The sequence below is a fragment of the Grampus griseus genome (genome assembly GCF_964374135.1).
Source record: "Grampus griseus genome assembly, chromosome: 20".
In the NCBI taxonomy this organism is placed as follows: domain Eukaryota; kingdom Metazoa; phylum Chordata; class Mammalia; order Artiodactyla; family Delphinidae; genus Grampus; species Grampus griseus.
The window spans coordinates 14,194,444-14,208,224 of NC_139014.1; the positions used below are offsets into that span (position 1 = coordinate 14,194,444).

General features: G+C 47.6%; 1 protein-coding gene across 2 annotated transcripts in view; it reads left to right on the forward strand.

The window, feature by feature from the left end:
- Positions 1–206: 206 nt before the first annotated feature.
- Positions 207–13,781, forward strand: part of TEX2 (testis expressed 2) — a 106,921-nt gene continuing 93,346 nt past the window's right edge. For both annotated transcript variants that reach the window (XM_082678714.1, XM_082678715.1), the window contains exon 1: positions 207–312. The gene's annotated coding sequence lies outside the window, so the exon portion shown is untranslated. The remainder of the gene's footprint in view (positions 313–13,781) is intronic.

Here is a 13,781-nt window from a genome sequence, read left to right on the forward strand (position 1 = left end):
CAGCCCCATGGGCGGCGGCCCCTTTAACAGACCTGACCAATCGCCCGGCCATTTCCGCGGCCGCTCCTCGGCGCACTTGTAGAGGGCTGGATTGGCCGGGCCTGGCGCGCGGCCTGTTCCGCCCCCGCCGCCCTCTGGTTGGCGGCGGCGGCCGCGGGTGCGGGGCGGGTCCGCCGGCGGGGCGGGGCGGCCGGTGGCCCGGGGGCGGGCTGGCGGCAGGACTGTGGCCCGATCCCGAGCCGTAGCGGGAGCTGCGGCGGCCGTGGAGCACGGGCGCCGGCGCAGTACAATGAGGCAGCCAGTGGATCCGGGGTGAGCGCTCCCGGGGCCTGGTGGGGCGGTGGGGGGAACGCCCGCCGAGAAGGCTCAGGCTCCTCAGGTTCCGGGGTACGATCGGGGGCCGGCGGCCGTTGGTGCGGCGGGGCGCGGGGGTCCGGCCCCCACAGGGCCCCGCCCCGCTGTCACGGTCTAGGTTAAGTTGACAGGGACGCCTACCCGCGACGCCCCCGGGCGCACCCTTCTTTCCTTTGGGGCGGTGTGGGGCGGTCTGGGCTTGACCCCGCCGGAGGTGCCCTCCGGCCGGTCCCCGCAGCCTGCGGTCCACGGGCTCCGGGTTCAGCCCCGTCCACAAACAAACTAAGGGAAAACAGCTTGTAATTTTGTGAATGGGGCCCCGGGTTCCTGCCGCCCCCAGCGCTCACGTTGCGAAATGCCTGGAAGTCGAGAACCGCAGTTACTTTTACGCGGATCCTTTAGAGGCTCTCTGCGTCTCGGGTTGTTTTTCTCTAGCTCCTGGAAATCGTGGGTGGCAGTGGGTGGTTTGCGTGCCTTAGACCTGAGGCGGCGGCGTCCCGAAAGCCGGGGGTTTGGAAGGTTAACAAGTGACATTGGGCTGAGGCCTAATGCCAGGTGCCGTGCCCCAGAGCTCGGGTGTGACGGCGGAGGTTGTGCTGCCGGGGAGCACACGAATGAAGCGGTGGGACCGGGGATGGACTGAAGCGTCGGCTTCAGCTCCGCCTCGCACGCTGCCCAGAATGCACGGCTGACGCGGGAGTCGGTGCAGGGGAGTTTTCCCCTTTTGAAAATGGTTTTTGGAAAACTTAGCCCCTAGGTGGGTTGATGGTTACTTAAACCATCTGTTGTTATGGTTACACGGCAGCCAATGTAAGGGCAAAGTCTGTTTCCACCCTCGCTCTTCCTCCAAAGCTATGAAGTACTTTGTCACTACGTCTTAACCGACGTTTCCCAGGGAGGGCATACTTTTTCAGAGTTGGAGGAAAAGCGTGGGCTCCATGAAGACAGGGGTGGTGCCATATTCATGTTTGAAGTTCTAGCTCTTGACACCGGGGCTGCTCTGCACAGGAATTGAAAAGAACCAGCCTTTCGCATGTTTTGATGGTTTTCATCAAAGGATTTAAAGGAATCCTTTCAGGAGCCTGATGTAAGCTGGAAGGGAAACAATGAGTGACTTTTATATGGAAACCAACAAGGAAAAACAGAGGGGCAAATGATCCTTGAACTCTGGGATAGGGAGTGTTTGCAGAATCTAGGTTTTTGTGGGTTTTTCTTTTTCGATGCACAGCTTGTGAGATCTTAGTTCCCAGACCAGGGATGGAACCAGGGCCCTGGGCAGTGAATGCACAGAGTCCTAACCACTAGACTGCCAGGGAATTCCCAGGAGTCCAGGTTTGTGGGTTTAGAGCTCAGTGACACAGTGAAGCTTATCTCCTAGGAGGTATTGAAAGAGCAAAAGTGCCATTTCTATCAGCTCTTACCCAACCCTTAAATCATTTCAGGATTCTTTGAAATTCTTCTAAAAGTTGGTGATTGGTCCAAACTTATGGAAAACAAGCAGCCTCCTGAGGTGATGGGGGTAGGGTGGGATTTTTGCCTTTTTTTTTTTTTTCCCACTGGGCCTCTCTGGGAGTGTCAGGGAAGGCTGGGATGGGGATGGGTAGGGGGTGTATGGAAGACTGTGGGTGAACTTGACCTGCCTGCACATTAATCTCCAGGAAAGGTGCTGTGCCTGAGAGGAAGGAGATTAACAAACTGATTCAGTTCAGATGATGGTGGTAATTGAGACAACTGACAAGGCACCCGAGGGCTGGACAGAGGAGGGGGAAGAGAAAGTGCAGGGGTTTGGTGGGGCTGAGGGGGCTGGACCTTGCTGGAGGTTTGAAGAGCGGGTAGAATGTCATCGTGTGAGAGGACTGGAGAAATAGCTTTCGCCAAGTGTATTGTTTGTGTATTAGAGATTATGGTTTTAGAATGCTTCTGGAAAAGAAGTAGGAAAGATTATTAGGCTTTTAGGTAGAATAAATATATAGGATGTTTTGCAGTTTTGGTCAAAGTGAAATGACATGTAGTCAAAAAATATTCACTCAACTAATTTTTGTTGAGAGTTGGCTGTGTGCCAGAAACTTTGAGGCATTATGGGTACGATGGAGAAAGAAACAGGTCAAGAACTTGTTTCTACATCTATATGATTCACCTTCCCTCCAAGTCAAAGCTCTTCTGAGGATTTTCTGAAGCTCTTGAAGAAAGAAAGGGGAGAAATGCACAGAATATTAAGTAAGAACAAAACAGAACAATGGGGAAATTCTTCCTGCTGTAGATCACTTTTGGTATCAAACTGAATCTTCCAAGACTGGTTTTCTGTGTCAGGTTTGGTATCTCTTCATCCTCATATCTATTGACCAGTGTCTTTTGATAGTGTTAAGTTCTCTCTTTTTTTCCCATTCCCTTGTCAGTTAGTTTATTGAGAAGTTTGGAAGTTCATCCCTGTCCTCCAGGTGCTTCCAGTTCATTTTCTTTGCCTGAGTGTCCCTCAGGGTCTGCTTTCTCCTGTCTGATCCTTATTCTCTCCTGAGTGTCCCACTTGGGAATTGCTGAGGTCACAGGGAATTGTTTGTTCCTTGATTCTGTCCCAAAGCAGAAGGTGGCTAGTATAGAAAAGAGCATTTGTTGAATTCCAGCTCTGCCATGTGCTGCTTTCTCTGTTTGTATATATATCCTTTCCCGTCCTTGAGCAGCCCTCTGAGTGAGCTAGATGCTGGTAGCCTCAATTTACAGGAGAGGAAACAGAGGCTCAGAGCAGTTCAGTAAATTTCCCAGGGCAATAAGCTGGTTAGATAGTGGAACAAGATTTTTTTTTTTGGCCGTACCACACGGCTTGCGGGATCTTAGTTCCCCCACCAGGGATTAAACCCAGGCCCTCGGCAGTGAAAGCACAGAGTCCTAACCAGTGGACCGCCAGGGAATTCTCTGGAACAAGAATTTCAGTCTACGACTTTCTGATTCCAAGTGTGCTTTTTCCATCGTACCGCATTGCTTTTCCCAGAAGAAGGATGGCGGTTTAGTATAGTCTAGCACAGTGCCTTCTTGGACACATGAAAGGTCAGGTTCAGAGATGTTCAGAGAATTGCCGCAGTTAATGTGCTCATGGTGGAACAAGAGTTAGCACCATTGTGTCCTGCCTCTCTGCCAGGTGTGTTTTTGGGTAATTCATGTGGCTCTCAAGAAATCTGAGTTTACTGCCATGAAAAGTTGACCAGACTTACCAGGTATGTATCCCAGTGCTTCCACTTATCAGCTCCGTGACCTTGGGCAATTATTTTCTCTCTCTGTGTACCTCAGTTTCTTTATCTGTAAGTGGGACAATATTCACATTTCAACAACGCTAAGACAGTACAGTTTGTCTCATCTTAACATTTCTGAAAAGTATCTTATAATCTATGAGGTCTTAAGTTGTAGTTGGCAGTAACTCCCTTTTTCGTACGTAAAATAATGGTGTCATAGTCAGTGGGGTTCTAGGTCATGTGAACCACGGTAGTACATTCTTTATCGGTAGTTGTGAGGATTACATGAAGTCACTCGTGTGCCTGGCACAGCGTGAGCACCCAGTAACAGTTGCTCCTGTCGGATGACAGAACGTATGGTTAACTGGTAGGTGGTTCTGGGGAAAAGCTAGGGAGCATCTCGTAAGATTTGCCACTTGGAGCCCAGGCAGTAATCCATGGTCTGTGGGCTGGAGGAACGTTTTTCAGTTTGCGTGAAGCTCTGTCCTTTGGCTGACTCTTGTCCGCGTGAGAAGCATTGACTTCAGGAGCTAACCAGCCATAGACAGACAGCTCCCTTTGTCCTGCCTGTTCATTGAGTTCTTTGTCAACTTTAAATCCCAAGTTAAAAATAACTATTGTGGGCTTCCCTGCTGGCGCAGTGGTTGAGAGTCCGCCTGCCGATGCAGGGGATGCAGGTTCGTGCCCCGGTCCGGGAGGATCCCATATGCCGCAGAGCAGCTGGGCCCGTGAGCCATGGACGCTAGGCCTGCGCGTCCAGAGCCTGTGCTCCGCAACGGGAGAGGCCGCAGCAGTGAGAGGCCCGCGTACCACAAAAAAAATAAAAATAAAAAAATAACTATCGTTATAAGAAGTTTAGAAACGTAGGCTGGTGTGAATACTCTTATACGTGAATTTTAAAGCACCTCAAGGTTCTATGCAAGATTCCATGTTGCCTCTTGCCAAACTCCTTGTAATGCTTAATTGCGTTGTGTGAAGTGTCTGTGAGGTACCATTCATCAGAGGGATGCTAGGAGGTCATGAAATCACAGAAACCCTGGGTTTCTGAGTGAGGTAGAGAGAGCACTGCAGTTGGTATTAAGAGACCTGTTTCCAGTCCTGGGGGTTTATCCTGTTATTATGTGTGTCTTGGGCACATCATTTCCCTACTCTGGATCTTGAGGGTCTCTTCCAAAATGAGGACTTGATTTCTTAGTCTCCTCCCCCACACTCGCTCCAATACAGTGTCATAGATTATGTGAGTTTATGAATCTAAGGATCTGAGAAATTAAATGGTTGAAAGGAAATGAGTCTGAAGTCTCAGGTCGATGTTTGTGCTAGCGCTTTTGTAAAGAGAAAAGAAAGGGTAGGTGATAACCATATGAGTAACCATCATTTATGGAGAATTACTGTGTGCACTGTTCCTACTTTTAAACCTCACATCATCCTATGAGCAGTAGAGACTAGTGTCAATCTTATTTTAAGATGAGGTAACTGAGGTTCAGAGAAGTTAAGTAACTTGTCCAAGATCACACAGCAAGGACAAGGGCTTATAGCTGGGACTAGAACTCAAGCTTATGTTGCTCCCCAATATGAGTTCTGTGGTTGTTTCAGATGCACCCTGCCTCATTTTGGAATCTTCTCAAGCCATGTGCCCTGGAAGTTTTACCAGTTTAAAAAGTGAGATTTCCCTCTGCTTTGGGGTCATGCATTCCTAGTCTTTTATTGTGTACTGACCCCTGTTTAAATTCTGAGTTCTCATTCAGAACATCTGCTGCGTATTGGGAGAACTTTGTTAAACCTAAGGACGAACTCTATGGGAGTTGCAGAAGACTTAAGTCCTCTTTGGTTTTTCTTTGGTGAACAAAACCAGAGGCCAGGCCACTGTGAGCATAGGTGGGACTGTTGAGAGAAGAATCTGACCTTTCTGTGAGGAAGCTGGTGGGGTGGGGAGCAGGGTGGGCTTTGAAACAACGAGGTAACCTTTGTCTGTTGGGTTTGCTTGGAAGATTGGTTCTAAGGGCTTTACCCCCAAGACGATGATTGGAACTAACACACTGAGCCCCTCCCGGCTTATCCTAACAGTTGAGAATGGAACTGGGCAAGAGGAGCCCTCTTCAGTCACCACCTTATTTAGGATTTGAGATTTAAACCCACCGCTTGGATTGCTCCCGCAAATAACCTTTCAGAATCACAATATGCATTTCATAAGAGTTTCATTTCACGTTTGTTACTTAAAGCTGACATAAGCTGGCCAGTTCTCTTACTCAATTTTAAGTCCTTTCTTACACCTAATGTTGTTTTTTAAGCAGTGTTCCTCAAGATGGTTCTGTATATCATTTGGGGCTTGAAATATAAAATTTAAAAATCTTTCCACTGAAAGGACTGACTGAACAGTGATTATCACTCATTAAACAAGTATCTGTGCGTCTGCTGGAGCCAAGCATTGTGCTTGGCATTGGAAATCCAGTGGGGAGCAAAACAGATGTATTCCCTGCCGACACATAGCACATTACGTAGTCTAGACAATAAACAAGTCAGCAGACGTGTGCATTGTATATATTAAATTGTGATAAGCGCGAAGTCTCCTTCCTCTGAGGAAAAAGAACAGGCCCTGAGAAAGAATAAAGGGAGGGAGGCCAGCAACTGGGAGTGTTGGGAAGAGCACCTCAAGGGAGGGAGCAGTGTGTGGCAAGTCTGGCTTCAGGGGAGGAGGGCCTGAGAGGAGGGCATGAAGATGGGAGAGGCAGGTGCCTCACAGAGCAGAGGGGAGGGGCTGGGGCTCAGAGCCGGACACTGCTTGAGGTACCTTGGGAATTTCTTACAAGGGTTTGCTGACTCACAGGCAGTGGGGAACTTGGCCTGGAGGGGTTGAGCTTCTGTTCTGGGTCCACATTTCCCATCATTCTGTGTGCAAAGTAACCACAGGGCAGTAGGTAGGACTGAAATGGCTCCTGTGCACATCCACTGGAGTCCACTGGAGGCATCCTGCTGTGGCTCAGTGTGGGACAGCCTGTAACGTGCTAACCATCAGCCGGCACCTGGGCAGTGCTTGCCCTGGAGCCTCGGCAGTGGGTACAGGGCTCACCTTGAAGTCAGGGTGGACCGGAAGCATTGTTCCTCTGTCTGCAGGTGTCTGCTTTAGTGTTGGGCTGTGGGAAGTGGATTTTTAGTCTTTTTTTTCTGATAAGAGGAGGCAGAGGCCAGTGGCCTTATTATCAGGTGATCAAGCATGATGGCTCCGAGTTGCTGAAAGAAGAACCCACCTGAAGGGACATGGTGTGATGCTTTCTCATAACCACCCCACCTCCGGTCACACAGGAGGAGAATTTCATAAAACAAGTCACTGGCTTTGTTAGTTCTTGACCTGGCTTGGGAGGTTTGGTAAAATACTATGAACCCAGCCATATCAAAGTTTATAATTACCCTACAGAATATTTGTTAGAACCGATTGAATTTGTACATAATTGCATTAGTCCTTTTTTTTAAAAAAGATCTATTATTCAGGAAAAAACATTTTGAATACACGTAAGGAAAGAATAACATAACGAGCTTCGTGTTTCTGTCACTCAGTTTCAGTAACATTTTGCTAATCTTGTTCCGAGATAGTTTCACATATGAAGCATTGTTGGCGGATTTTCTGTCACAATATAAATGTATCTTTGGGATATAAAATCACATGGTAGATATGGTTCGAGAGAAAAAATTCCTGCATGTTGCATCATTACAGGACTGGTGTTAGTAGTTGAAATTCCAAATCTGAAATGAACATTTCTTGCAAGCCCCTTATAGACTTGATTATGAAAAGTAGGCACAAAATTAGATTACCAATTAATCTATGTATTTACTGAGAATATCACCTATATTGGACAATGTGTAGGGTATATGTAAAAAGAGTAAAACAGTCTCTGTCTACATTGGCTTGTAAAATCATGGTCCCTTTCTTCCTCACAAGGAATCACAAGGTTTTATCTTCAACATTCCTGGCAAATAAAATATACACAAAGCCCGAACTATGAAACTAACTAAAAAGCACTATTTTTGTGGTGCATGTTAATTTAAATTCAGATTATAGCATTCACTTATAAAATCGAGGAGAACACAGTTAATATGTTGAAAGTCTCCATATGTTAAATTTTTGTGTATTTTTTTTTTTAAGGGGAAATTCAAATCAAACAGCAAAGAACCCTGTAGCAGCACCTCTACATCTGTGCCGTCAATATGGTGGCCACTAGCCGCATGTGACTATCAAATACTTGAAAGGTGGCTAGTGCAACTGAGAAACTGAAGTTTTAATTTTAGTTAATTTTCAGTTAAATAGCTCTGTGTGGCCACATTGATGGTTTTGTAAACCCTGGAGCTACACTGTTCAATCTCTATGGTAGGATAAAATCCAGCACAAACTAATTTGGGCAACAAATGGAACAGCACAGTTCACATGTAGGTCCCAAACTCAGTACGTTTTAGAGAAAAGGAGTTTGATTATGTAGAAGGAAGAACTGCTTCTTGGGGTTCATTGTCTTCCTGTAAGAGCAAGGTTTTGGCAGCTCAGACACCTGGAGAAGTTAGATTTGATGCGGGATGTCTCCCGGGGCTCAGATCTTATGAAATAAGGAGTGAATCTCCCTGCTTGTGCTGCTGTTGCATTGTGGAAGGTCTCTGAGAGGTAGACAGGAGTCTGTTGAGTGACTCATGTGAAGGTTTCTGGAGGTAGGGTGACCTCAGCCTTGGGAGTTGCATTCATTGCCAGGGGGGTTTAGAGGCTCAGAGGAGACATGCCAAGGGCCTGGCTATCTTGATCACCTTTCTATCCCCAGCACATAGTAGATGCTCAATAAATGTGTTTCAAAAATGGATGACGGTTTTTAAGAATAGGTTTAAGAGCAAATAAGAAGAGCTTTAAATTTGTCTAGAAATTTGAAAAATAGTTGCCAAAGGAAGTATGTGAGCTGCAGAGTATATACAGCCAGTATTTTCTCCTGGAGGTAACTGACATTTCTCTTCACTGCAAATGCAAGCTGGCTTTTATCTCATCCGTTACCAAGTGCTGTTATTTTCATCTTTTAAACGTCTCTTGAATGGTTCTCTTTCTTGCCAACTTCACTGCCACCACTCTAGTCCAAACTACCATCTTTTGGCTTCGAAGACTGCAGCAGCTGCCTCCCTCCTCTCCCCACAGCTGCTTCCTCTCCTTTCTAATCTCTTCACCCCTCTGCAGCCAGAGTGGTGTCTTAAAAATTCCCGGGCTTCCCTGGTGGTGCAGTGGTTGAGAATCTGCCTGCTAATGCAGGGGACACGGGTTCGAGCCCTGGTCTGGGAGGATCCCACATGCCGTGGAGCAACTAGGCCTGTGAGCCACAACTACTGAGCCTGCGCGTCTGGAGCCTGTGCTCCACGACAAGAGAGGCCACGATAGTGAGAGGCCCGTGCACCGCGATGAAGAGTGGCCCCCACTTGCCACAACTAGAGATAGCCCTTGCACAGAAACGAAGACCCAACACAGCAAAAATAAATTAATTAATTAATAAACTCCTACCCCCAACATCTTCTTAAAAAAAAAAAATTTCCCAATATAATCATGCCACGTCCTTGCTCAAAACCCTAGGAAGGCTTCCAGTTGCTCCCAGGATAAGAGCCACATTCTGAACCTGGTCTGAAAAGTGCTGCGTGATCCAGCCACTCCTGCCTCCTGCTTCAGCCTGGGCCCGTGCCTCTCTCCTCCTGGTTTATTATAGTCTAGGCACCCTTCCACTCCCAGCTGGAAGGGAGCTCTGCCTTTCAGGAACTGAGCCACCTTGCTGCTCCCTCTTCAGAAAACAGCTCTGACCCCTCACCTCGCTCCCCTTTTCTCTTTTGTCCTTTACAGCACTTCTCACTGTTGTTGTGACATATTCTTTAAGAGACATCTGCTTTTCCCCTTCCTCCGGGAGGGCAGGGACCTTGTCGATTTTGCTCATTCTTATATACCCAGTGCCTAGCTCTGTATCTGACCCATTGCACAAGCTTCTTAAATGTTTGCTGGGTGAATGAATGAATGAATGAGTGAATGCAAGCACATTGGGAACAAGGAGGAACTTGAAGAATGCTCTTTAAAACTTGGATTTATTGGAAGGATTGAATAGTTTTTAGAGTAGAATAACCTGGGAAGGGAACTGGCCGGGGTGGGGGTCGGGGGAGAGTCTTTGGGAATCTATTGTTGGAAAGTGTCCAGTGGGTTTAGCACTGTCTTACAAGAGAAGTATGTCTGTGCCCTTGTCACAGACTTGAAAGGCATTTGCCTGCGGAGTTGCAAGGGTGGCCCTCCTGTCTGGCTTCCTATCCCAGCCCTCAGGAGGCATCACTCTCACTGAGTGTGTGTCCTTAGTAGCACGGGTCTCCAATTTGAGACCTCAGGGTTGGAGTCTTCCATATGCAGCCCACAGTCAGGGATGTAGTAGTCTTTTTTAAAAAATTTTGTTTATGTTTGGCTGCATTGGGTCTTTGCTACTCTGCGTGGGCTTTCTCTAGTTGTGGCGAGCGGGGGCTACTCTTCGCGGTGCGCAGGCTTCTTATTGTGGTGGCTTCTCTTGTGGAGCACGGGCCCTAGAGCGCGTGGGCTCAGTAGTTGCAGCCCACGGGCCCAGTAGTTGTGGCTCGCAGGCTCTAGAGTGTAGGCTCAGTAGTTGTGGTGCACGGGCTTAGTTGCTCCTCAGCATGTGGGATCTTCCCGGACCAGGGATCGAACCTGTGTCCCCTGCATTGGCAGAGCGGATTCTTAACCACTGCGCCACCAGGGAAGTCTCAGGGATGTAGTAGCCTTCCTCTCTTTCTAGAGAGTCAGGATTCTGCCCTGTTCGTATTTGCAGTGGGAGGGAATTCTAGTTGTGCCTTGTCGGGGAAGAGACTTCCAGCTATTGGGAAGAATGGAGGCAGCTGTGTTTAGACCTGGCCCTGCAGCAGGTGAGACTTGCCCTCTTCCTGAGCTGACTTCTAGCTGAGGGGAGGACCCTGCTGGTGCTCATCAGATCCTCCTGTCATGTGGGAGGGACTCGTAGGAGAAACCTGGGTCTTCACCAGAAACTTTGAATTTCTGAATAGGAAATGGAAGGACTTGGCAGAGACAGTGGTTAAATTTCTTCTACAACTTGTGATTCTGAAAGAGAAAACTGATATGGGATGTCTCTAGCTGGTTTCCTAGGCAACGTGTTTTTTTGTTTTTGTTTTTATTTTTGGAAGGAAGGGGCCGGTTCCCTAGACCAGAGCCTCTGATAACCAGAGGGGAGGTATTTCATGAAGGCCAGAGTGGTGTTTTCTGGGAGACTTGCAAAGCTGGTTAAGAAGGCTTTAAGCTGAATATTAAGGGGACAGGAAAATTGCAGAACCAGAGACCTCAGAGACCTGGGTGACTTAGCAGCAGTGTCGACACCGAAGTGGAGCCTAGGAACTCCAAGTGGGAGCTAGCAGCAGAGCTGGTTGAGAATGCCCCTGTCGGAGGGTGTGCAGGTGATGGCTCCGTGCCCTGGAAACCTTAACAGCACAGCCAGGTAAATGTGACCTGGCGGAGGGAGTGTTAGAATAGAGCAAAGTAGTGTGGGTATACCTGGCTCCAAAAGAAAACCCTATGAGAGATTCACTGTGTGTGCCCTGATCATGGAAGGCTGACGGGAAGTGTTTCAATTATGATGGAAGGAGCAGAGGGCAGGTTATTTCACCTTAGGACTCTGCCTGCCAGATTGAGGGGCAATGATTTTTCTTCATAGACAGATTTTAAAACAGGAGACCCTCACCCCTGGCAGGTGTAGTAGACCAAGCAGATGTTTGTTAAGGTGAATTCCATGCAAAGTGGACCATGTGGTAGATTCTAACCCTACCTTGCTGATAATTTTACCTCTGAGAGCAGGTAGAGGGAAGTGAGTGTGTGGGGGTGGGGGTGCGGGTGGGGGCGTGGTCCTGCTTGGACCTAATGATGACAAATAAGGAAGAGCCGGTTGACGTTGAGGATGGGGTAAAGCCATGCAGAGTACAAGGGGGCCTGTGGCTGCAGCCAGCAACAGGCAGAGAGCTTGGTTCAGGGGAGGCAGGCTCCACAGCGCCTGCTCTTCACCCTGCGGTCACTGGGGTGAGCATCTCCTACCTTATTTTGTTGCTTCCTTTGATAAAAATGACGGACCTCCTTCTCACCTGAGCTGGAACTGGAGACATTGTTGTGTCCTTAATATCCAGATGCCTGTTACAAATGACCTCTGGAGCATTAGCCCATGGCAGTGACTACTTTGATGTGGCCTCTGCTTGGTTTCCCATCCTACTGTCCAGCCCCACCCCACAGAGTTAGGAGCAGAAACTCCAGTGCCTGTGCTAGGAAGTCTGAAGGGAGCTGTCCTAGGGGAAGGCGGAGCTGCCGGCTCTGGCTAAGCTCACAGGCAAGATCGAAGCGGAAAATAAGTCAAGAGTAGTAGAAAACCCAGGGGAAAGGAGTTGCTTTTGTTTTAATTTCCCAAGGTAGGCTAATGTCTGTGGGGAGATGATGAGTGATATTCGATCCTGATAGTAAAGCAGGAACATTAATTTTTTTTTTAAGGCTAAAACTCCCAGTAGAAATGACTGTTGATCATGCTCCAAGCCAGAGACCAAACTCATTTGGTCAGCCGAGCTTTTGTCTTCAGGCTTGACTGACCAACAGGGGTGTAGGCAGAGGCTTAATAGCCTGCGGTGAATGTTATTTCATGAGGTCTGATCTGTGGTACGAAAATCTCATGGAAGGAAAAAACACAAGTTGAGTTTCTGGATTAGGTGATGAGTTGTTTTGACAGCACAGGTAACAAGTACAGGGCCCAGGGTTTTCTGGGGCAGATGGTCAAGAGGTTCTTCCAACTATTTGAATTTATAATGCCAGAGTGTTAATCTCAAAAATTAAAATGTAATACATGTTTAAAGTATATACATTTTGACCCGCAGCTTAGAAGAAATCTTCCAGAAATTGCAGACTTAACTGTTTTCTGAAACCTTGCTCTACTGGGCCTGATAAGAATTTTTGACATTTTGTGTTATCTGTCAGAGTTGGCCTGGTAACTTCCATTTCCCTTCCCAGAAATGCTGTCCTGCTCCTCCTGGGCTCCTTCCAAGCACTGCAGTGGGGTCCCCTGGCCTCTTACCCACCTCCGTGCTGAGTAAGCACAGAGCAGGTGGGCACTGTTGATTGGTTAGTGTTGAGTGAGATGGGTGCTCAAGCCAAGGAAGAAAGGAATATTTTTTGGCCACATTTTTTCCGTTTTAGGAGTTCTTTTATACAGGTGACCAAATTGGTATTTAAAATGGGAATGAGAGGTTTTGGTTTCTTGTTTTTGCAGTGATGAGGCAGGGGCAGGTACGTGGTTCAGCCTTGTCGGTTCCTTTTCCTGCCTGTGGTTGTAGGGCTTACATCAGTATCTCTCAGTGGTGTGATGCTGTTGCTAAGGGACTGAGTGGCCCTGCCAGACGAGCGGGAAGCCTGGAAACTGGCTTTGGAACCCCTCATCCAACCACCGTGATGATTTCAAACCAGATTCTTTGAGGCTTGAGAAAGGTCTCGTCAAATAGGTTATCCCCATAGTGAGTTAATATGGGCTGGCTCTCCAGTGATCCCTTGAGCATTCAGCAGATGACCCTGCTCAGAAGACAGTGGCTGTGCCTGGGGACTGTCAGTGAGCAGGTCCAGACTCTTGAAGTGAGAGTCAGTCTTCTGTGAATCTCTTAAAGGAAGTCCTTACCCACTTTGCCATTCCTTTTAAGGAAGGCCTTTGAAGAATCTTAAAGCAGGTATTTGAATAACATTAAACATGATAAATTCTTAATTATAAAGTGGTTAGTTAGATTCCTTTCTCCTGGGTTAATAGTTTATAAGTCAACATGCCAGTTTTTCTTTCTTTTTTAACTTACGTAAGCACTTTTATGTTTTGGAATTTTCGTTTGTTTTTCGATTTTTTGGTTATTTGTGGAGTGTCTAGAAAGTAACCAGCTATTTTCTCATTAACGTCTTGGGTCCAGGAGTAAAAATCCTGGTGAAGCTTTGGGAGGCCCTAGATGACTGTCATCTTCCTAGAGCAGGACCTGACCCTACTCTCTGTCTCCTGCCCTGTCCGGACTGCCTACAGCCCACACACACACCATCCAAAGGGGTGTGGATCAAAACACCACCCTCTTACTCAAAACAATGCAGTGAATTCTTTGAGTCAGGGTTTTTAACTTTGGGCAGGCGAAGGGAGAAGT